The 25,142-nt window shown below is 44.2% G+C and overlaps 1 protein-coding gene across 2 annotated transcripts in view; it reads right to left on the reverse strand.

Moving 5' to 3' along the window:
• The window catches only part of LOC137638475 (transmembrane protein 138), a 118,646-nt gene that overhangs the window by 72,286 nt on the left and 21,218 nt on the right, over nt 1-25,142 (reverse strand). The gene's annotated exons all lie outside the window — the stretch shown is intronic.

A 25,142-nucleotide genomic window follows, 5' to 3' on the forward strand; every position in this document is an offset into this window, starting at 1 on the left:
GATGACTTCCCAAGAGTGAGTTCTAAAGGCGGCGAACGTAGAGCAATGGGTACAAAAGATTCTGGAAATTCCTCATTAAAAACCTTCATGAGTTTTTTCAGATCCACTGAAGGACGAAACAAGTTAGAGTCTTCTTCTTCTGATACCTCCTCAAACAATTCAACAGGAGAAAAGTGATCGTCAATGTCTTCCTCTGACAAAGCCCCAACGGGAGCAACGACATTGAGTTTAGGATCCATCTCATGAAGTTCCTGACTTCTGACATTAAGAGATCTTGGATCATCATGCTGTCGCCTTGTTGATCTAACGCTTGACGCTCAGCGAAACGCTCACGATCAAAGCGATCGGGACTAATGTGTTCTTGATCACGACATCTGATATTACCAGTGTCATCGTGAAGTGCGAGGCTCTCATCCTCATAATCATGTCTCACTTCTTGACTACTGGCAACATGGAAAGATGTTCGCCGCTCGGTGTCACGTTCTGCATAACGCTCGACGTCACGTCCTGACTGACGCTCAGCGCCGCGTACCACTTGACGCTCAACGTCCTGTCTGGCTGCTTGCCGCTTGACGTCACGTCCTAGAGAACGCTCGATATCCGGTCTTGTTAGACGTTCGACATCCAGTTTTGTAGGACGTTCGACGTCATGTTTAGCTGGAACTCGACGTCACGTTTTGCTGGACGCTCGAGATCACGTCCTGAACGATGTTTACTGTCACGCTTAGAAGGACGCTCGACGCCTTGCTCTATAGGACGCTCGACGTCACGTCTAGCTGGACACTTGACTTCGCTCTTTGCTGGACGCTCGAGATCATGTCCAGAAGGACGTTCAACGCTACGTCTAGAAGGACGCTCAGCGCCTTGTTCTGAAGGACGCTTGACATCACGTATGACTGTACACTTAACGTCACGTTTATCTGGACGTTCGGGAACACGTCCTAGAGGACATTCAACGTTGCATTGAGAAGAACGCTCGGCGTCTCGCACTGAAGGACGCTCGACGTGGTAGGACGCTTGACACTCAATGTCACATCTGGCTGCCTGACGCCTGGCGCCACGATGGGTTGCCTGACGTTTGAGAATAAGATTATGTCCACTTTCCTTATGAGGAACAGTGTCACGACATTTCACAGGCGAGATGAAAAGACGTTCGTCATCAAGAGCCTCTTGACTGACAGCCTTACGCCGCTTGGCGTTCAGAAGAGAAGCTTCCTGACGTTCAGGATCCAGGCCTGCTACTCTTTTACCGTCCGTAGCTTGGTAACTCTGCATGAACGAAGAGAGCCTCTGTTGCATCTCTTGTAGCATATTAAAGTTCGGAACAACTCATTGTGATATCGGGGATGTCACGTCTATCACAAAATCGTTCTCCCCACCGCTCAAAGAGCAATCAGAGCGTCCAGATGGTGATAACCAGTCTGACGACTGAGGGGGAGCATGAACCGAGGTCATGCCCAGTTCTGACAACTGATCAGCAAGTGAAAGATTCTTGACAGAATCCGACGTCCTAGCAGGACGTTTAGCAGGAGAGCTCTCAACGGAAGACGGAAACCGCTCTGGACTGGTCCAATGGCTACAACCAGGAGCTTGCGCTGTGCTAGAAGGACACTGGTTGACTTTATCTAATTTCCTTTTGAGAGGTCTGGAAGCTTGACGCCAGCCTCTTTTAGGTACGGCGTCATCCAAGGATGACAAAACCAACTTAACCTCACCTTTCCTATGGTGAGGGCGAACGACCTGTGAAACGACAACAGGTACGTTCGAGGGGACGTCTGCTCGGGAGCTAAAGCCTCTCATCTCCTTTTGCCTTTCGACATTCCTTCTCCCAGGGGTTGGGGAGCTTGGAAGAGGTCTAAGACTAGGAGAACGATAGGCCCGAGCAGGCGCATCCTCCACTGCACTAACTAAATTCACTGCACTTCTAGCACTGTCACATTTTAACTGCTTCTCATCGGACATTAGTTGCGTCCCGTCCGCCGCGAGCGATTCAACCTTTGCGCCCAGCGCTTGAATCGCCACCATCATATCTTTAAGCGTAGGCTCATTAGCAGTAACAATAGTGGGATCAGAAACTACCACTACAGGGGAAGGATTAGATTCAGTGACACGGGAAAAGGAAAAGTCTTTGGAAGAACGAGAAGAACTTCGTCTCAACCTATCTCTTTGTAATTTACGCGTATAGCGATCAAACTCTAGCCACTCATTCTCAGATAAAAGAATGCACTCGTCACACCGATCACCCAACTCACATACTTTACCTCAGCATTTAACGCAGAGCAAATGGGGATCAAGAGAGGCCTTAGGCATTCGGGTCTTACACCCACTCACACACACCCTAAAAGTTATAGGGGGGGTGGCCATATTGAAAAATTTTATGAGAGAAATCAACAAGCAAGGGTCAAAATATCAAAATCCAAACGTAATCCAAGAATATCCAAAAGCAAATCCAGACAAGCGGGAGTCAAAACCAAAGTATTGTACATCACCAAAGTAAACAGCAATAAATCAGGTAATTGTCTAGTAGAATATCCAATGATGTCGCCGCTAGCGACGGCAGGGAAAATCTGAGGAATCATGGAATGGTTCCAGGTACCTCGCTAGGGGCGCGCAGGTGGTACACCTGGCTATCCAATCGGCGATTGGCGCGAGTTTTGAATTTTCTGCCATGACGTCAGGGGCGTAAGCTATATATATAACTACCGGGTAAGTTATATGTTTAAAAAACCTATGTGATACATGGTACTGTTTCGAAGCAAAGGCTTAACAAATAAAGGACTGAACTCGTACCAACACATCATCGTTGAGTGCATTTTTCTAAAGACACACTGGATAGGTGATAAAATACCTTTCATCTCCAGGTACCATACCAATCTTCCATTGACCATCTTTTCCATGATCTTACATAAAAAAGATGTCAATGCAATTGGTCCACTGTTTGCTGCAAAAAACTTATCCTTACCAGGACTTAAAAATGCTAAGATAATGGTAAGTTCCCAAACACAATAACTATTATCATGCCATTGTATGGTAAGTTCCCAAACACAATAACTATTATCATGCCATATTTTGTTAATAATGCTTAAAATAAATAGCTTATCAATAACCGGTACATGTTTAATCATTACATATGAAATTCCATCATGTCCATGGGTTGTAACATTGGAATTAGCAAGTGTAGACTCAAATTCCCTTGCAATAAAAGAAGCATTGTAAGATTCCTCCTTTTCTGTTCTAAAATTTAACAGTTTCCATTCCATTCTACAGTGGAGAAATGTTCAGCCAAAGCATTGCTAACTTCAATTGCTCCAGTCATATACTAACCATTTACCCTCAACACAGGTGGTGGGTTGAGGGTAAATTTGCCAGCTATTTTTTTTCACTTTCCTCCATAGAGAAGATGGTGTTGTTTTACTATTGACAGAGGAAACAAATGACATCCAAGCCTGGCACCAAGCTTCTTTCATTGCACGACAGAACTGTGCTCTACATTTCTTGTATATAACTAAATTCTCCTCAGTACGATGTCTGCGTACCCGAGTCAAAGATCTTCTTTTGGCTCTGTGCAAGGCAGTTAGTTCTGATGACCACCACGGGATTGGTCGCTGTTTAAATAAACCTGTGGTTTTGGGAATTGAATGACTCCAGCTGTATATACAGTTCTATTCAGCAAGTCTATGGCTTCATCTACACTTTCAAACTGTTCTGCATTCCCTTCAATTTCACTTGGCTCACGATATCTATTCCTGTCTGCCTGGTCAAAGTTCAATCGTAGCGATCTCTGTAAGGGTAGATTATTTCTTGTATTTATAATAATTGGAGCATGATCACTACTATGCCAATCATCTAACATTCTCCATTCAAAATTGAGAAGGCAGTTGGAGCTTGAAATTGAAATGTCAATACATGACAAGGTACCTGTCTGAACATGAAAGTGTGTGGGCTCTCCTGTATTAAGGAGTCCCACATCTTCATTTTCCAAAAGTGATGATATAATATTACCCCTCATATTTGCTACATCTCCCAATAAAGGATGTCTACTATTCAAATCTACAAGAGAAAAGGTTGAGGGAGTTGTTCAACCACCCCTACTAAATTATCATACAAAATGTTATCATTTGGAGAAAAGTACAAGGAACAAATTGTATATTTTCTCCCTATATAAATCTGTACAACCACTGCCTGTAGAGGTGTAAGAATAGACAAAGATATTCGGGGAACATCTCAATGAACGTAGAGGAGACTTTCGCCGTGGCTCCCTACTCAGTGATCATACAGTGTCCTATACCCAATATATTCGTGAGGACAATGAGTATTATCATCAAGTTTGCTCTCCTGTAGACATAATCATGGGGGGAGTGCTTATGAATGAGGAGCTCAAGTTTGAGCTTAAGCTCTTCATATTTTGCCCTTAAAATCTGAAAATTCCATTACAAAATGGAGGAAAAAATTATTACATATTTGTTTTTTGGAAGACACATTAGATGAAGTCTTCCCTTTAACAATTTTTTATCCAACACTATTTCCCAGTGGTTTTATTAGAGAGGTTCTTGTTAGATTGGGTTTTATATTTGTGATTTTCTTTTGTCCTTTCAATCTAATTGTTGGAGGGGATGGTATACCTCAACGTGAATTTCCGATTTATTTTAATTGTCTTCCGGTTAGTCAGAAACCTCAATAGGCAAAACATAATATTCATTTGACATCATAACTTTAATCTTTATTATGAAACATATTGGTGGACTACCCTTAAATCTGCACTCTTTTGTGTACATGCGACAGTTCCTCCTTTACTTGAACCAGATGGCTTTGCTACTCACTGTCCAATGGAAAAGGCAACCCTTTTGGCAGATGTGTTTGACAGTAAGCAGAGTAATGAGAAACTCGAACTTCCTCATTCCTGTTTTCCTAAGGCTAAACTAACTAGTTTAGCTTTATGATCTTGTGAAATTAAAGCTTTCTTGATGGATCTTGATGCTTATGGAGGTCTTGACCCAAAATGGTATTTTTCCTTTGTTTTTTATCAAGACTGTAGATTTCTTAGCTCCAAAGTTATGTTATTTTGTGCAAGTTAGCAAGAAGAGGAGCTTTTAGCACTTGTTGGAGAATTGGTAATGTTACTCCACTATGTGAACGTGTTTGTGGTAGCTTAAGTCTAACTGATTACTGCCCAATTTCCATAAATCTCATATTATCTGAAGTTTTTTAATGTCTTTTGGCAAAACTCTTAATAAGTTTGCTGAAGGTAATCATCTATTCCCTGGTTTGCGATTTGGTTTTCATAGGCTGTGGAGCATGTGATGCTCTTCTTACAATTTCCAATGCTGTACAAAAATTCTTTGATTGTGGTCATATGATTGGCCTAATTTTAGTGCTGCCTTCGACATGTTAATCATGAGGCCCTTGTTTTCAAACTCAAACAGTTGGGAGTGGGTCAGTTGTTTCTTAGCATCATTATTGAAACTTTAATTAATAGATCACAGAGAGTTGTTGTTGATGGACACCATAGTGAATATAGAAATGTGATATCTGGTCTTCCTCTTGGCCCATTACTTTTCATACTATATGACATGTGGTTTGGCCTAGAAAACAAGCTTGTTGCATAGCTAGATCATGCTACACTCTTTACATCAACTCAATCTCCTGAATGTAGATCTGGGGTTGCTGAATCCCTTAATAGACATCTAGCTGAAATTAGTGTATGATGCAAGTTAGGGGGCATGAATCTTAATCCTAACAAAACTTAAAGTATGATTGTAAGTAGATCAAGGACGGTGGCTCCTCAACATACGGATCTCAACATTGATAATGTTTCTTCAACTCTGTACAACTTGCTATTCTCGAAAGCAAATTTACTTTTGAGAAACACATTAGGTCTGTGCCTTCTTCAATTGCACACAAAACTGCCTTATCGAGAAAGTCTTTCAAGATTTTCAGTGACCAATCTATTCTGAAGTGTTTTAATTCTTTCATTCTACCTTGTTTTGAGTATTGTTCTCCTGTCTGGTCTTTAGCTGCTGATTCTCATCTTAATTTGTTGGACAGGAACTTACAGTCTATTGAATTTCTTATTCCTGATCTAGATATTAATCTCTGGCACTGCCGTTCAATTGGTTTATTGTGTATGTTACATAAGATCTTTCATAATTCTGATCATCATTTACATTCAGATCTTCCCAGACAGTTCCATCCTGTTCATATTACCAGACATGCAGTTAATTCTCATAGTCAGGCCTTCTCCATTATAAGGCTCAATACTACACAGTATTCTAGAAGTTTTATTTCCGCTGTTACCAAGTTGTGGAATGATCTTCCTAATCGAGTAGTTGAATCGATAGAACTTCAAAAGTTCAAATTGGTCGATCTATGCTTCACTGCCATCTTCCTTGGCAGGCGTAACAGGTGAAGGATTGATCGTACATTCCACTACTCTCCTTCTTTTAGGTTCTTGATTCGGGAACTCTGAAAAAAGGAAGGGGATGAGGACAAACCCCACTGCCTAGGCTGAAGGTGGGCATCCTCAGTCTGAATTTGGACCAAGCAGATGTAGCAGGCTTGTGAATGCCAGCACCACATACCAATATGTATTCTTGAGGAAGAAAGCATTCCAAGTACATAACCTCTAACTCCTGCATACAAGGGAAAAACATACTAGGCTCGTTTTCCTGAGTAGGAACATTCCCTCCCACACTTCTGCGGGGGAAAATCGGGAAGGGGAGATTCTCATCACTCAGTTGAGTGAGAAGAACAATTCGAAGACAGACTTTATTGAAGTAATTTTTTTTTATTGTGTGCATGGTGATGGTACCACCCTAGTATCTCGGGAATGTCACAAAGCAGGAGAAGGACGAAGGCAGCTGCCTACATCCTAACCTGCAATGATTGTGTAGCACTGGTAGCACAAGCATGAACTCCTGTACCTCGTGCCAAACCACTCTACCATTTGGAGGGACAGGTTTAGTACAGCACTGCTCCTCCCATGAATCAATGCAGAAGAGTCAGTTGACTCTCAAGGGACTGGCTGATCGGTCATCCTGTGCTTTGGTAACTTTTTCCTCAGCTCTGAGCAAAGGATATATAAGCAGTAGCAGCACGTACCAAAATCTATTTGGTACACACCAGTTTCTCTTTCAAGAAAGAGAGAGAGAACAATCAGGAAGTAGGAAAAGAAGGGCGGTGCTTGCGATGATTGTGAACACAGGTGCCCAGTCCCAGTAAGAAAGGCCAAGCTCTGCAAACACCAACACCTGGCCAACAAAAAGAGTGGGCTATGCTTCTTCAACCAGCTACTGGTTGCGGTTAAGCTTGCCACTCAGGACACGGCCCTGGGGCACGAGGTTGCTGTGGGAACCACCCAGGAACCATACACCTACCCCAAAAGAGAAGTGATGTGAACAAAAGTACTTTGAGACCTCTTCAACTGGCATTCCTGGACTTTTACCAACTTCTTTTTAGAAGAAGAATCAGAATCCAAAGAGGAAGATGAGCACAACATCATCTTCCTCTTATCAACTTTCCTCTTACGCTCTACAAGCAGAGAAGTCGAGGGCTCAGCGACCAATTACAATGACACTCCCCTTGAGGTTGCTTGACAGGATCAACAACAATATGCCTACCATTTCCCAGTGTCACTGGGACTCATAATACAGACTAGAGGATGGAGTATCTGGCAAAGGGAGGGCGGTAGCCACAGGCCCCACGGTCACAGAAACAGGAGCATGAGTGACAGTACAATGAATTATGGTTTGTGTGAAAAAATAATTGTTTTTAATGTTAGAAAAAAATACCTAACAAATATGACAAATTCGGAGATAATTTGTATTTTTCCTAACCATACAAACCTTAGCTATTTACACTGGGTTTACTTTCGGCGTAGCTGAAATTGACGAGCCATTAGATTTTAACGAGGGTTTACTACCCCGCGCTAGTTAGCAGGGGTAGGGGGAGGGGTAGCTTGCTACCCTTCCCCCCTCACACACTGGTGAAATGTCTCACTTCACTTAGAGGTAGGACTTGACTTGGGGGACAGGGCTGGTAGCCAAATATGTGTAAATAGCTAAGGTTTGTATGGTTAGGAAAAATACAAATTATCTCCGAATTTGTCATTTGTTCCGTAACCGAAATACAAACCACGCTATTTACATTGGGTGACTTACCCCTTAGGAAGGGTGGAAAGTCCCCAGCCATACTGGCTTTGGCTTACCCGGGGACTCAGAATCCGAGTGAGTCGCACTCGAGAAAAGGAGTCCCTGCACCTCACAAGTTCCTTGCTCCGCAAGGAAACGTGTGGCCTACATAAGCTTGTGTGTGAAGGAAGAAAGTGTGACCCGTCCTAGGCAGTTGACCTGGAGTTCTAGAAGGAACTCTGGGTTAAAACGTTTCAGATACCACCTCGTCAGGGTATGAGGGACGCGACAGTATTGTCTCAATACTTGGAATACAAGGAAGCATGGTTTACCTGCAGAGGTTTGAGGTCAGCTATGCAGAGACCAGGATGCTGCTTCCCCAGTAGAGGGGGCGATGAAGAAAGAAGTAAGGGCCAGACATACTTCTTCCGTTCATGCAGTCTAAAACCTGGTAACAATGCCCTCAACCTTCTGCTACCTGTCCAAAAAGGAGCCTGAGGTTAGACCAGCTGTTGTGTAGCCACCACAGAGCGATAGAAACGTATCGATACCCCTGTGGGTCACGTCCTGCAGGAAGTGGGCTGCGAAGGTCATTATACGCTTCCAGACTCCAGCTTGTAGCACCTGCGTCACAGAGTAGTTCTTCTTGAAGGCGAGGGACGTTGCGATGTATCCGACATCGTGCTGTAGGGCGACGTGACGGGGGAGGGTCTGGATTCAGGTCGAGATGAATGCCCTTGAATCCGAGCTGAAAAGGCATACTGGTAACTCTCCCCTGTGTCCTTCCTGTGCTCCCAAACCGGGCTTGCACGTGAGGACAAACTGCAGCTGTTCTCAAAGATAACCCCTCAGTTCCTTTACTGGCAAGAAGGAGAAGGTCTGGGTCATCTGATACAGAACGGAGACTCAAAATCTTGAAGGAGTCGAACCGAAGGTCCGGGACTCCAAGATTCTGAGTCTAGAAAGCAACTCAGAAGCGAACCTGAATGTTACCTCACCCTATTCTCTTGAACGGGCGGAGTCGTACGAGACCATGAAGGTTGCTTACACACTGGCCGAGGCCAGAGCGAGCAGGAGCACCGTCCTCCAAGACGGACGACGATCAGAGGCCTGACGTAATGGTTCGTAAGAAGATCTCTTAAGGGACTTAAGAGTCCGAACCATGCTCCATGGAGGAGGTCTCACTCCGACTGGGAGGAAGGTACGTTCGTAGCTTCGCGGGAGCGAAGAGAGATCCAGCGGGAAGGAAAAAACCTATTCCTTTCAGCCTGAAGGCCAGGGAAAGGCTGAGCGATAGGCTTCACTCCCGAGAGCGGAAACGAGTTTCCTCCCGCCGATAAGCAATAACTCCGTTATTGCTGGAGTAGAGGCCTCAAGGGAAGAGGTACCTCTCCCACGACACCAACCACAGAAGACTCTCCACTTCGCCTGGTAGACCCCTGCGGATGACTATCGCAGGTGACGCGACCTCCGCTCAGCGCCTGTTGCGGGTTGTCTCTTCGTGAGGAGGCAGCGTAGTGTCTCCAGGCGTGAAGCCGAAGCGATGCTACTGCTTGTGAAAGATGTTGTAGTGTGGTTGTTTGAGTAGCCTGTGTCGTGGAAGAAGCTCTCCCGGGAGTTCCGTCAGGGGATGCAGAAGGTCCGGAAACCGTACTCCGTATAGTTGCAGCGGAGCTCTCAGGGCCATCGTAAGGTTGACAGACAACCTGGTCTCGTTGAGACCCCTCCTCAACAGACAACAATGGTGGGAAGACGTAGGCGTCGATGCTGTCCCACCGTCACCGGAAAGCATCTTGCCAAAGAGTCTTGGGGTCTGAGACTGGGGGGAAGTACAGCGGAAGCTTGAAGTTCCAGGCTGTCGAGATCAGGTCCCCCAGGCCAGGACTTGCTGGTTACTAGAGGCCAAAGACCCCCAGGTGCTCTCTATCTGTGAGGCTCTGCTCAGATTGTCGGAGAGAACATTCCTCTGCCCGGAATGAGCGAGCCGATAGCGGTATCGAGTGGACTTCGGATCATCTCAGTATCCCTACTGCAAGATGCGAAAGTATGAAAATGTACCTCCCTGCTGGTTGGAATACGCCAGTACCATGGAGTTGTCGCGCACGGAGCGACTCGGCAGGATCTGTAGGATCTGTAGAAGGGCCAGACTACGGCCTCTAAGCCTACCTGAATGATGAGGAGGTACCCTTCAGGTCCTGACCATAGACCTGAACATGCCCCCCCCCACCCCCTTTTCTTTGATGAGTCCGAGAACAGCATCAAATGCGGGGAAAGGACGAGAATATCCACTCACATTGCAGGTCTAATCGTTCCGCTGGTCCGATAGGGGCCAGAAAGTCCGGTTAATCGTTGCTTTGATTCCACCGGAACTTGGGCCGCCTAACAGGGAACTTATCCTGAGGCGCCCGTTCGGGATGTAGACGGGTCAATGAGGAAAGGAGACCCAGGAAACGTTCCAAGATAGGGCTGAAAGCTCTCCTTGACTGAGAAAAGGTTCTGCGACTCTCCTCAGCCTTGCCACAGTCAACTGAAGGGAAGGCTCGGAGAAGGAGTCAATATCATGGCTAGATATTCCAGATGTTGAGGCAGAAGTAGAGAAGGCTCCTAGCGAATTACCATGATCCCTCAATCTTGGTAAAGTCCCGGAAGCTTGTCCCGGTGTTGAAGAAGGTCGAACCCGAGACTACCAGAGTTGGCCAGACCTCCAAAAAGCAAAGGAGGCGGAAGCCTGCTCCTGAGCGGCCATGAGGAAAGCAGGGAGAGTTCTTTGGTGAAAACCTGCGATGCTGCGGCGGGATCGCCACACAGCATCTTAAGCAGAAACATCTGTAGTCTAGGCTGAATTCCAAGTGCTTCCTGGAAGATGGATGGAATGGGACCTGGAAGTACCCGTCCTTCCGATCCAGGGCATAAGGAGTCTTGCGGTCTCGTTACCAGTCTGATCGACTCTGCTGTTCCACGCTGGACGAAGTTTGTTCGACAAACTTGATCAGAGCTGAGAGGTCGACGACGGAACTCCCGTCTCAGATGCTTTCCTACAAGAAAGGATCGACTGAAGAAGCCGGGGGGGAAGCCGTCGACGACCCTATGGAGGACCTTCTCCTAAAGCATGGCTCCTGCCCAACGGGCAAACCTCTTGCCGACCCCGTGGCATAGAGGCTCAGCGACACTGAATTCGCTGACAGTGGAGGAGAGATGTTAAGAGCGAGGCCCGATATCCTTGGCTGATCACAGAGATCGTGCAGGAATCGGCATCGGGAAGCTGTTATCCGGACGAGTAACCTTAGGCATCCCCCCAGCGTGAGACCTGCAAGGGGGGGTGGCCAATTCTAGAGTTTGTGAACTCTGCCGCTCCCTCTAGGATTATGCCTCCCCGGAAGAACTTCCCGTCCTACCTGTCCCTGACAGGAGGGGAATGAATGAATGATTTAAAGTTTTCAGGGATCCTGACATCTAAGGTCATTGACGCCGGTAACATTAAATTTATGTATACAAAAGTAAAAAATTAAATAAAATAAAAAATTAAAGAGTATTCAATTAAAATCATAAAAATTGAATGTCATAAAAGTTAAATATTTTTCAGAAGACCTGCTTCTGAAAGAAATCTAAAAATGCCACTTGCATGGTAGGACACATCATTTCCAAGAATCTTGGCAAGGATGAACCTGCCACCCTCACCTCGAGCCTCAAACAAATATCTATTCCGCAAGATGTTATAATTGGGGCATTCGGTCAACAAATGCCTTACTGTTAGAGGTACTAAACAGTTGTCACAATACGGTTGGTGTTGGCCCTTCAGCAGAAACTCATGTGTCAACCGAGTGTGACCAATACGGAGACGACAAAGAGACGTCTCCCATTTTCGGGGCATCATATTATACCTCCAAGGAGATATGTCATTTGTTACTTCCCTCATTTTATTGCCATCTTGACTATCCCATTGCTGTTGCCATTTATTGCAAACCAATTTCTTGATGTCAGGTAAGAAATCATTACAGGGAATGGGATACCTTCTTGGCAGCAACTCGGATGCAGCCTCCTTAGCCAGTGAATCTGCCTTCTCATTCCCGGACACACCTACATGTGCTGGAACCCAACAAAATTGAACTGTTATACCTCTCCGTCCAATAAGGAAAAGCCATTCTAAAATCTTTAAAACTAGAGGGTTATTAGAATTAAAAACTTCCATAGCTTGAAGGACACTCCTTGCATCACTAAAAATTGTAAAATTACCCTCCTTCTCCAACGCTATTTTCTCAATAGCGGTTAATATGCCATACAGTTCGGCAGTAAATATGGAAGCGGTCAGAGGAAGTGCACCTCTACAATTAAAACCATTACTATGTACTCCAAATCCAACGCAGCATCAGATTTGGAGCCATCAGTATAGATAAAAGTTGATCCTCTATGTTCTTTAACATGTTCATTAAAAAGAGACCTGGCTTCTATGTCTGACATATTCTTCTTATCTCCAATAAAATATTTACAAAAAGATATCTCTGGTAACTTCCATGGAGGCGTTGATGATACCTTGAATGGAAGTACCTTATTTCTAATTATATCCAGACTATTTAATAATCGTTTCACCCGAAAGCCATAAGGTTGAGGAGATTTTGGGTGCAACTCAAAGTATGATGCGTGTCTTACAAGGCTTGCAGTCTGAAAGGCTAGAGAGTTAGGGAGTCTTTGCAATCTAACCCAATACCGAAGAATGGAAGACATTCGGTAAAGGTCTAGAGGTAACTCTCCAGCATCAACAAGGAGACTTGGGATAGGCGAGGTTTTAAAAGCTCCAGTAGACAATCTAATACCTGCATGATGTATCGAATCTAATACTTTTAACCGGCTTGGGGTGGCTGAAGAATATACCTCACAACCATAACTAATTTTGGAAAAAATCAAGGCCTTGTATAATTTTAAAATAGTATTGCGGTCTGCCCCCCATGATGTATGGGACAATACTTTTAAGATATTCAGAGCTTCAACACATTTAGCTTTTAGCTCTTTTAGGTGAGAAACCCATGTAAGTCTACAGTCAAATATCAAACCTAAAAATTTGTTTTCCGATACACATGGTATCCGTTGACCTTTAATGTATATATCCGGGTCTGGATGTACTCCCCGGATACGACAAAAATGGACAATGGTTGTTTTACTTGTCGAGAACTTAAATCCATTCATGTCAGCCCACTGGATAATTTTATCGATAGAGAGTTGGATTTTTCTCTCAACCATTGCCATTCTAGTGCCAGCAAATGATATTGAGAGATCATCCACAAATAATGTTGAGAGAACATCCTGGGGAATGGCTGAGGATATCCCATTAATTGCTAGTGCAAAAAGGGTTACACTCAGCACACTACCCTGAGGAACTCCTTCTTCCTGGCACTTACTCTCTGATAGAGTTTCCCCCACTCTCACTTGAAAAACTCTACGTGAAAGAAATGCCTGAATAAATAGTGGCAGCTCTCCTCTCAATCCCAATTCATGAATGGTTTTAAGAATACCATATCTCCATGTGGTATCATATGCCTTTTCAAGGTCAAAAAATACTGTAACATGGTGCTGTTTGGAAGCAAAGGCTTCACAAATAGAAGACTCAAGTCGTATCAACACATCAGTCGTTGAGTGCATTTTTCGGAATCCACATTGAATCAGTGATAAAATACCTTTCTTTTCAAGGCACCATATCAGCCTTGCATTGACCATCTTCTCCATGATTTTACATAAACAAGATGTCAATGCAATAGGACGATAGTTTGCTGCTAACAACTTGTCTTTACCGGGTTTTAAAAAGGCTAAAATAATGGCTAGTTCCCAAACACTTGGGTAACTATGATCATGCCATATTCTATTAATAATGCTTAAAATAAATAGCTTTGTATTAAAATGTACATGTTTAATCATTGCATATGGAATTCCATCGGGTCCAGGGGATGTATCGTTGCAATGAGCAAGTGCGGAATCAAATTCTCTTTCAGTGAAAGGAGAATTATACGACTCTTCCCTTCTTGTTGCAAAATTTAAAATTTTCTTTTCTTCAGTGCTCCTATACTGGTGACCAGGGGCTCCTTCCCACTTGCTGGATACATTTGAAAAATGATTAGCCAGGGCATTGCTAACTTCATTTGCTTCAGTTACATACTGGCCATTCACCTTCAACACTGGTGGTGGGTTGGGGGTGAATTTGCCAGCTATCTTTTTTACTTTCCTCCACACAGAAGATGGTGGTGTTCTACTGTTAATGGAGGAAACAAAAGACATCCATGACTGGCGCCTTGCTTCTTTCATGGCACGACGGAACTGTGCTCTACATTTCTTGTACATAGTTAAATTCTCATCAGTTCTGCGTCTACGCAATCGTGTTAGAGATCTTCTTGTGGCTCTGTGGAGTGCAGTTAGTTCTGAAGACCCCACGGGACTGGTCGTCGTTTGAATAACCCTGTTGTTTTGGGAATTGAATTGACTCCTGCTGTATGAAGAGTTCCATTCAGTAGGTCTATGGCATCATCAACACTTTCAAACTGTTCTGCTCTCCCTTCGATTTCACTTAGCTCGGAAAATTTAACACAGTCTGCCTTGTCTAGATTCCAACGTGGCGATCTTTGCAAAGGCGGACCCTTGTTGGTGTTTATAATGATTGGTGCATGATCACTAGTATGCCAATCATCTAATGTCCTCCAATCAAAATCAAGAAGGCAGTTAGAGCTTGCAATTGAAAGGTCAATGCATGACAAAGTACCTGTCTGAACATGGAAGTGTGTGGGCTCTCCTGTATTAAGGAGTCCCACATCCTCATTCTCCACAATTGATGAGATAATATTGCCCCTTGTGTTTGCTAAAATATCACCCCATAAAGGATGTCTACCATTCATATCTCCCAGTAAGAGAAAAGGTTGAGGGAGTTGTTGAATGACCTCTGCTAAATCATCATATAAAATATTATCATTTGGAGGTAAGTACAGAGAGCATATTGTATATTTTCTCCCTATATCAATTTGTACAACAACTGCCTGCAGGGTTGTACGTATAGACATGGGTATTTGGGGAACATCTCGACGAATGTACATGAGACTTCCGCCATGGCTCCCTGCTTGTTGATTATATGGTGTTCTATAGCTAACATACTCTCGAGGACTAGGAGTGTTAGAATCAAGCATACTTTCCTGTAGACATACAATTATGGGGGAATGCTCATGAATTAGGAGCTTAAGTTCTTCATATTTCGCCCTCAAACCCTGACAGTTCCATTGCAAAATGGAGGAGAAAACTATGGATTATTTCTGGAAGACATCTTGGATGAGGTCTTCCCATTAGCAGTTTTTAATCTAACATTATTACCTGTAGGTTTCTTCAGAGGTGGTCTTGTTATGTTGGGTTTTACGTTGGTGTTTTTCTTTGTATCTTTTTTATCTATTTGTTGAGGGGGATGGTGGACCTCAACTTGAATTTCTAATTTATCTAAATTATCTGCTGGTTGATCGGCAACATCAACAGACAAAACATCATATTTATTTGATGTCATAATTCTAGTATTTCTTATGGAAGGGGGTGAGAGAGAGGGAGGTCTCTCTCTTTTACGATTAGTAGGTAGTGAGTTACCAGGTTTTTGTACCTTCCCCACTACAGGTACACCTGATAACTTGGTGTCAGGTAGAATCTCCATTAAATCAGGCAAGGATATGGCCTGGGAGAGGTTAGTACTATCCTTTGTAATGGGGGACAAAGGTTTGATAGTGGTGGGCAATGTCTTTTGGTTGATACTCAATGATAAATCTTTAGGAGGAGATGTTCTTGTCTTATCTCAAAGAGTTGTTGTTGATGGGCACCATAGTAATTATAGGAATGTGATATCTGGTGTTCCACAGGGTAGTGTTCTTGGCCCATTACTTTTCATACTATATACACATGACATGTGGTTTGGCCTAGAAAACAAGCTTGTTGCATATGCAGATGATGCTACTCTCTTTGCATCAATTCCATCCCCTGAATGTAGATCTAGGGTTGGTGAATCCCTTAATAGAGATTTAGCTAGAATTAGTGCATGGTGCAAATTATGGGGTATGAAGTTGAATCCTAACAAAACTCAAAGTATGATTGTAAGTAGGTCAAGGACGGTGGTTCCTCAACATCCGGATCTCAGTATTGATAATGTTTCTTTAAATATGTATGACTCTTTCAAAATTTTAGGTGTGATTCTTGACAGTAAATTTACTTTTGAGAAACATATAAGGTCTGTGTCTTCTTCAATTTCACAAAAAATAGGCTTATTGAGAAAGTCTTTCAAGATTTTCGGTGATCAATCTATTCTGAAGAAGTGTTTTAATTCTTTCATTCTACCTTGTTTTGAGTATTGTTCTCCTGTCTGGTGTTCAGCTGCTGATTCTCATCTTAATTTGTTGGACAGAAACTTACGGTCTATTAAATTTCTTATTCCTGATCTAGATATTAATCTCTGGCACCGTCGTTCAATTAGTTCATTATGTATGTTGCATAAGATTTTTCACAACTCTGACCATCCTTTACATTCAGATCTTCCTGGACAATTCTATCCTGTTCGTAATACTAGGCAGGCAGTTAATTCTAATAGCCAGGCCTTCTCCATCACGAGGCTCAATACTACGCAGTACTCTAGAAGTTTTATGCCAGCTGTGACCAAGTTGTGGAATGATCTTCCTAATCGGGTGGTTGAATCAGTAGATCTTCAAAAGTTCAAAGTTGGAGCAAATGCTTTTTTCTTGACCAGGCAGACATAGTCTTTTTATAGTTTATTTATGACATATTTGTTTTTGATGTTGTTGATAGTTTATTATATGACATGTCTGTTTTGACGTTGTTTCTTATTTTAGAATGATTTATTGTTAATTTGTTCTCTTCATTTATTTATTTCCTTATTTCCTTTCCTCACTGAGCTATTTTTCCCTGTTGGAGCCCCTGGGCTTATAGCATCTTGCTTTTCCAACTAGGGTTGTAGCTTGGATAGTAATAATAATAATAATAATATGCAGTACTTTATCAATAGATGGTGAATTCCTTTTTCGAGAACTACCTACAGTAGTAGGTGGGTGAGATGATTCCCGAGGAACTTTTTCTCCTGTTTTAAATGTCTTTGCATAAGTATTAGATTTATTTAATAATCTCTTGGCATGCCCCACACTTACATGTTCAATAATTAATTTATTGAGGGCAGCCTCTTCTAACTTATAAAACTGGCAGCTCCTATCATTAGATTTATGATTAGAGTTGCAGTTTAAGCACCTTGCCTCAAGTGTACAATCCCCATGGTAAATATTGGAGCAAGTATTACAAATTTTTTCATTATTGCAAACTTTGGAAGGATGTCCAAATTTAAAGCAATTATAACATTGCAGTGGCTTCTGCTTAAAAGGTTGAACTCTGATCCTTTCGTTTTCTATGTCTATGTGGAAAGGTACATCAGCATCCTGGAAAGTAAGAACAATCATTGATGTTCCAGGTACTTTGTGTACTTTCCACACTGATAGAGGACACATGGCCAATATCTCCTCTTCAGTAAATTCATACAGATCCCTATTAAAAACCACTCCCCTTCCATAGCTAAAGTTTAGATGGGGTTTGATGTCCAATTTTATATCATCATTTACTGTCTTCAAATTAGACAGTATAACAGACTGTGTGTATGACTTGGCCTTTATCAAGAAACTTTTCTTCCCGAATCGAGATATATCTCCAGGTGCGATCGTACCTACCTTCCTCTGAAGAAATTTGCATATCTTGAAATAATTTTCCGTACCTCCTACAGATTTAGCAAGAAGCCACATTGGTGGTTTTGGCTTTCTTTGGGATGGAATATCTGCCTCTATATCTTTATCAGCCCAGTCTGCTGGTCTGTAGACATCCAGATCTTTAGGTGCCCCATCACACAGAGCACCCTTAACACTCCTATTACCTACTTTAATATCAACAATGTTACAGCTTGCATTAAATGCTTCCTCATGACAATTAAATGATAACCAAGATTCCCAATTATCATCTTGAAGTTTCATTCTAATTTCTTTTATTGATCCGTAACACTCAAATATTTTATGTAGCACATCATAATTAGCTTCTAAAGGGATTTGGGTAACGTGCAGGACTTTCAGTTTTCCTGTGTTGCCCAAATTACCCTTTTTCCGAATGTTTAAAGAACAGTCCTTTTTAGTTCCTACGTCGTCAACAGAGTTTTCTTTAAATGAATTGCCAGAGGTCGTCAACAGTGCCGGGGGCGAGTCAGCATATCCAGGGGAGGTGGGGTCATTCTCACAAGAATCCATTGGAATAAAGAAAAGAGAAGAGTGATTTTTTGAATAGTTTGATTTACCTGCTTGAGAACATTAAGGCATCACATGTTGGGAAGGAAATTTGCACTCTCCACTACCGGCACAGTGAGAGTATACTTCCCAGATGGTCCACTCCATACCCTACCCGAAGGATAGCATCAAAACAGATATAGAGGCACAGGTGTAAGCTGAACCCGCCTGTTAGGACTGAGACCAAGAAACTATGGAATCATCCTCCCCATATCTGTAATGACGGGCTTCCGGCCAGAAGCCGAGAGTCCTACCCCAAGCATTGGATCCCCCTGGATTCCGAAGACCCAACACTTGAGAATAGTTCCGCCAAAAAGGTCCAAACCATCTTCGGGATGGCTGAGACCATCCAATACACTCACATATAGCTTTGAGCACAAACACCTCCTAACCGTGACACCTTTCACATTCATCAAAGCAGGCAGCAATACCGGATGCAGAAACATCCGCCCAAGTGGCAATAACAGATGTAGAAACATCCATGCCATAAAGAGAGAGAGAAAAAAAAAATAATAAACATACATATATATGTAAAAATATACACATATACATATGGAAAATTTTACTCATAGGGTTGGGACAGCATCATGAAAGAAAGTTTATAATATTAGGAGAAGGTTGAAGCAATATAAAGAGGAAGAAAAAGATAAAGAGAGAAATTTAGATTCGAACTGGGGGAGCAAATTCCCCAAGTTCGAGAGCCCTCTTGCCCGTCACCAAGATTCAGCACGGGAATGAAATGCCATGCTGAAGCTCAGTGACTTCATCAAGGCATTCTCTCATTAAGAGGGTGACAGGAGGGGACTGCTATTGTACACCTTGTCTTAGCTGCCGTAGCCGGTTCCGATAACCTAAGCTGACGAGGCTGAATGAAGAGGCGTCGGAGGCTTGCAGGGTCTGGAAGTAAGCGCCTTGGAGGAGTGAAAATGGAATTCGACTTCCTCCGCACAACAGCTGTCCACGGATGGGACTCCCGAGAGGAAGCCCTCGGTCACTGCGTCTAGATGCTCCAACATCGAGTTTGCCCGCAAGTTCGAAACTTGGCGACGGAACGCAAAGGTGCTTGAGCCCGAGAGAAGGAAAGTACCCATGATCTTCCTGGAGCTTCCTTGTACAAAACTCGGGTCGCAACCGGGGAGGGAAAGGCCTGGTAAGCCCCTTCCACGAAATGGTGAAGAGGAAGGGCTAAACCAGTCACCCTCTGCCCGACGGAGAAATCTCGAAAGAAAAACTCCCTGGCAAGACCATTCCAGGGAATGGTGAGGAGGAGGGGCTAAACCAGGTTCTGGAAAGAAGAATGTTGCTCAGACCTCCCTGAAGATTCTTCCTGCTCTTGCACGTGCCATGCTCTGCATTTACGGGGTGAAGACCGTGTTCTGGAAATACGCGCTCCAGAAGACTCGGCAGGTTGCCCGTGTTGCGAAACCCCGACGGGAATCGCGGTCGCAATCGCCCTGGAGCTCACGCGATGGTAAATCAATGGTTCGCGCGTGGGTGAACGTGGAAGCGCCCGTGCGCGGGCACGCAGGCGCGTGGGCGCGCAGACGAAAGTGCGCGAGGGAGCGCAGAAGGAGGGCGAGCGTGGTTGGAAGGGCGAGAGCTGGAGGTCGGAATCCAATAGTGCGCAGGCGAGCGATGACGCATAGGCGAGCGATGGCTTACTGGCAGGAATCGCGCTGGCGCTGGCACGATGGAACACCGTTGGTTCGCGCGCGGGAGAACATGGGTGCTTATGTGCGTGGGCGCGCATGTGCGCGTAAGAGACTAGAGAAGGTTGACGGCGAGAAGGCGACAGGAAAACTTCTTGCCTGCGCCCAGGTCTGATAGATCGTGGGCGAGAAGGCGACAGGAAAACTTCTTGCCTGCGCCCAGGTCTGATAGATCGTGGGCGAGAGGGCGAACGTTAGCGCGCATCACGCTAATCAGAAGGCGCGCAGGTGTATCAGGAAGGAGAGCGCTGATGCGAGCTGTCAAGCAGGCGATCCTGAGCGTTCAGGAAAACCGTTGGCGCCCATTGGCGCGTAGCAGGAAAGGGCGTGCAGATGTGCGCTGGCGAACTGAAGAGAGCTGGCGCACAGAAGGACAGGTGAGCGCTGGCGAGCAGGAAGAAGATCTACGACGAGACTCAGCTACCGGAGATCGTGGTCCACAGCAGGCGAGCTCATGGGCGCGCAGGAAAAAAACCTGGCACTTAAGGGACTTACCCACACTGTGGAATAAGCCCCTTAGACCCGAAGGTACCGGTGCCCGTTGTAAACGGGGTGTGTTGGCGCCCACTGCGCATCTGCGTCCAGGAACGGAGGTGAAGACTAGAAGGTCTGGCAGGAGAAGCAGCAGCAACGGTCGGTACTCGTCGAGGAGGGTCCTCTGCGGAGAACGTTGAACAAAGATGAAGGCGACCTCAGACAGGTGCAACACCCTCCGACCTCCGAAGAGGAGTCTCTGAACGTGACCTCCCGCGAAGGGAAGAGTCACTTGCAGGAGAGACCGTAGGCATCAGCTGTCCCCAAAGGGAAACTGAGCTCTCAGCAACAACAGTAACAACAGCAGGAGGAGTCCTCTGAAGAGGAGTCTCTGTGGTGAACTCCCCCACAGGGGAGAAGCACTCGCAGGAGAGACCGTAGGCTCAACTGCCCGCCGAAGGGGACAGAGGCTTCAGCAACAACAGCAGACGGAGGCCTCCGAAGAGGTGTCTCTGTGGTGCACTCCCCTTCGGGGGAGAAGCACTCGTGGGAGAGACCGTAGGGCTCAGCTGCCCCAAGAAGGGGATTGAGCCTTCAGCAACAACAGCAACAACAGCAGACGGAGACCTCCGAAGAGGAGTCTCTGTGGTGAACTCCCCCCCGAGGGAGAAGCACTCGCAGGAGAGACCGTAGGGCTCGGAAGCCCCCCGAAGGGAACTGAGCCTTCAGCAACATCAGCAACAACAGCAGAAGAGTCCTCCAAAGAGGAGTCTCTAGGAGTGTCCTCCCTCGCGAACGAAAGAGGAACACTTCGTAGAAGAGACGGGTCAAAGCCAATGACCTAAAAAGAGCAATCCTCCGAAGAGGGGCTCCTGCAGTTGCTCAGCCCCTTGAGCGTAACTGCAGGTGCGACCGCTCAGCACCAAGAGCATAGTCGCACGAAAAAAGGCAAGAGGAGTTATCCCCGAAGGGAAAAAACTCAAGCCTGGATGGGAAAACTTCCCTCGGAAGGGAAGTTACCCACCTAAGGAGGCGAGCCTCCTGAGTGTTCTAAAATGAACTGGAGAGCTTCCAGGAGAAGGAGACACGCCCCTGACGAAGATCTATAGAGGAGGCAGCAACAGCAGATTCCCAAGTCCCCAACAAGACAGCTCGCTTCATTGCCACATTACAGAAACGAAACTAAATCGTTAACTGTGAAAAATAAAAAACAAAAATCATTAGCTAACATTCATTCCCCCGGGAAGACTCCGAAGAGGAATCCTGAGGGAAAAGAAACAAGAATAACACAACAGGCACGTGCCCTCAAAACCACTTACACTCACGGAAGGAGAGCTGTAACAAACACAGAATTATAACAATTATGATTATGTAATTATGTAATTTAAATATGAATGTTCACTAAATAAAGAACGAAAACCCCGAAAGGAATCGTTCTACAAAAACTGAAAAGTCAACAAATACAATTAGATTCATAAACTAATTGAGACAAAATGTACGGCGTAGCAACCCCACCCACACGGGAAGGAAGCTACTCAGACGTAGTAAAGGTAAAACGTAGTAAAGGGTGAACGACCTCAAGAGAGAGAGAGAGAGACCGTAGTCAAACTCGATCGCAACCCATGAAATTACACCGTGGTGGCCTAACTGCCAAGGGCTCCACGGAGATATCGTACACTACACACACAAGCACGAACTCTGAAAAGGAAACTTGATGATTTCTATACTCAAATATATACATAAAGACAAAAAAAGGTTTACATATATATTGAGTATAAGAAAAGTAAGTGATTAAGCAAAGACAAAACAAATAATGGCTGCCAAGCGAGGACGAAGACAGGTACGTCTGTCCATCGTCCGAGCCAAAAATGAAGTGGGACATTTCACCGGTGTGTGAGGGGAGGAGGGGTAGCAAGCTACCCCTCCCCCTACCCCTGCGAACTAGCGCGGGGTAGTAAACCCTCGTTAAAATCTAATGGCTCGTCAATTTCAGCTACGCCAAAAGTAAACCCAATGTAAATAGCGTGGTTTGTATTTCGGTTATGGAACAATGTCAATTTAATTATGTTTCAGTATTTTTGTTAACCCTCATGTGCCCCACCCCCCAAAAAAAAATGACTTGATCTGTTATTGTTTCTTTTAACAGGTAATGACAGCAAGACTCTAGCCCCAGTAGGGAGACAAGTAGAGGTACTAGAATAGAAGTAACATTGCATAATCCTGCACCTGTTTACGTCACTGGTCAGCCTGGTGAAGACTGTCAAACGCAGGTATCTGGGTAAATTATCTGACTTGATAAACAAGGGAGAACCTGTTAAAGATAGGCGGCGAGAGTGATTTGGACTCCCCTTTGCTTTTGAAAGTGATAAAGACTTAAGCTGGTGACTACAGTTTCTAGTTTTCTAACGTGGGTAATTCTTAGGGTATTAGTGCAATGGACACTTTGGTGGAAGAAAACCCTATGGTTGAATATACTGGTATATTCAGATATCTTTTTACCAGACTCTGTTCACTCACTGTGTGGATCTTGAACTGTAATGTGGTGGGGCTCTCCATTAAGCTTGAAGATTTCTTGTGCTGCCAGCTGGAAACTATACAGTATTTGATAGGCTATTTAGCTGTCCCCTCTGGGTGTAACACTGAGGATTGTAAGCTATGTTTGTTTATTACAATATTTTAGTATTTTTGAAGTGAGGTGAGAATGTAGAGTCCAGTCTGATGTGCTGCCTTGTGCAATAATCCCTTTGATCTTGATGCAAGCTAATTCAAATTATATTTGAATTTAGCCCAAATAGATACACGGTTAGGTGTGCCTTTGTTTATACTTGTACTGTATATGGAACCTATATGAGTGTCCAACATGTGAATAGTTCTTGTTTATTTTGGTTATTCAAATCATTTTTTAATCTTGTTATTGTGAGGCTGGAGTGTAAAGGGATACTAGTTTTTCTTTACATTATAAATTATTTACATTGGACAAAAAATGTTACTGTCGACCTAATTATTTGTCTCTTTTTTTTTTTTCTTCTTCTTATTAAATCTGTTTCTAACAAGTCTCTTTTATTATACTTTTTTTTTCTCCCACGCTGTCTCCTGTTGCCAGCCTAGAAATTTTTTCCCTTTCACCTAATGTTCTGAAACTTTACCTAATCTTGAAGAGATCTTACCTAAAGAAAATAGAGCTATTCATTAATTCTGATAACTTCTCTGAAATGGATCAACGGTCATATCACATGTTTATTCAGCAAGCTCAAGGCAAGGGAAGATAGGGAGAAGTAAGGTTCTTGCTGGGTCCCTTCGCCCAGTATAAAATGAAGGGGTGGTGCCCAGTGTCCAGTTCATCCTTGATTGTTTGTCTTTTACCCAGATTTATGAGTATTCCAACATTTTATCTTTTTGTGTAGTGAAGATTGGAGTGTGGTTGGCATTCAGACACTAGGCAGTCTGCGTGCTACATCTGGCCACAGTCTGCAAACCACTACAACAGGAACAGGGGTGACAGGTGCACGGGTAAAGGGCACAGATAAATTGCATGGAAACAAACACGGGTGACAGGGACAGGACGATATTAATCAGTTACTACGGCCCAGAGGTTTCTTATGCACTTTTGGGTTTAGTGCTTTCACTGCTACAAGGGCGGGAGCCTTATTAGCAAGCGTAGCTGCTTTCTTATGATTTTGTTGCACTGCAGATATCACCTCCAAGGTCACTGGTGCTAGAGTCACAAACAAAGGGGCCATTGGTACTGGAATCACTTTTCACATAATTGTTATCACCACTGGTGTTACTGCCACTGGGGACATTGGGGCAAGGTAACCTTAGCTATCAGCTCACTCAGACAAGACATAGAGGACCTATCTACTCATTGTCAGCGGTCTGCACAGCAACAGGAGAGCTTCCAGCGTATGCTGGTGTGTGGCAACCACTAGAGGAGCCCCATACTCCACCAAACCCTGAAAAACTCTCTAATGCATATCAGAGGTCTTCTTGCCTCTGAAACATACATCTTGGAAACCAAGGCACAGGCGTATGCCTAGGAGCTTTAGTGACTGACAACCTCAATGGGGAAAGAAACGTCTTTAACATCACCTTTGGCATTGCCAAGGATGGTGCTGGAAAATACTTAGCCTTCCTTTTTCATTAAAGAAAATGTTTGTCATAGATGGAAAGGTAACTATCTGCACTTGGTGCATGGGGATGACTGGGAACAGTCATACCCCCTACAAGAAGCACTAAGTGTGGATCTATGGCAGGTCTAGCTATAAACCGGTTGTAGCACCCACCCTTTCACATTCATACTTGAATCAAATCAAAACCATCTACTCTGTTAAGAGAGAGAAAAAGGTTAGAGCCTCTAGACATATCTCAACACTCAACGTTAATAACCATTGCAGCCCAAGACAAAAGTGAAGTATTTGACAGAAAAGTGGGCGGGATTACTCACTCCAGCTTGAAACCTGTTGTTAACTACCTCTTAAATTAACTAAAAGGTTGTTCCAGCTCTG

This window comes from Palaemon carinicauda, chromosome 3 (assembly GCF_036898095.1).
Source record: "Palaemon carinicauda isolate YSFRI2023 chromosome 3, ASM3689809v2, whole genome shotgun sequence".
NCBI classification, from domain to species: Eukaryota; Metazoa; Arthropoda; class Malacostraca; order Decapoda; family Palaemonidae; genus Palaemon; species Palaemon carinicauda.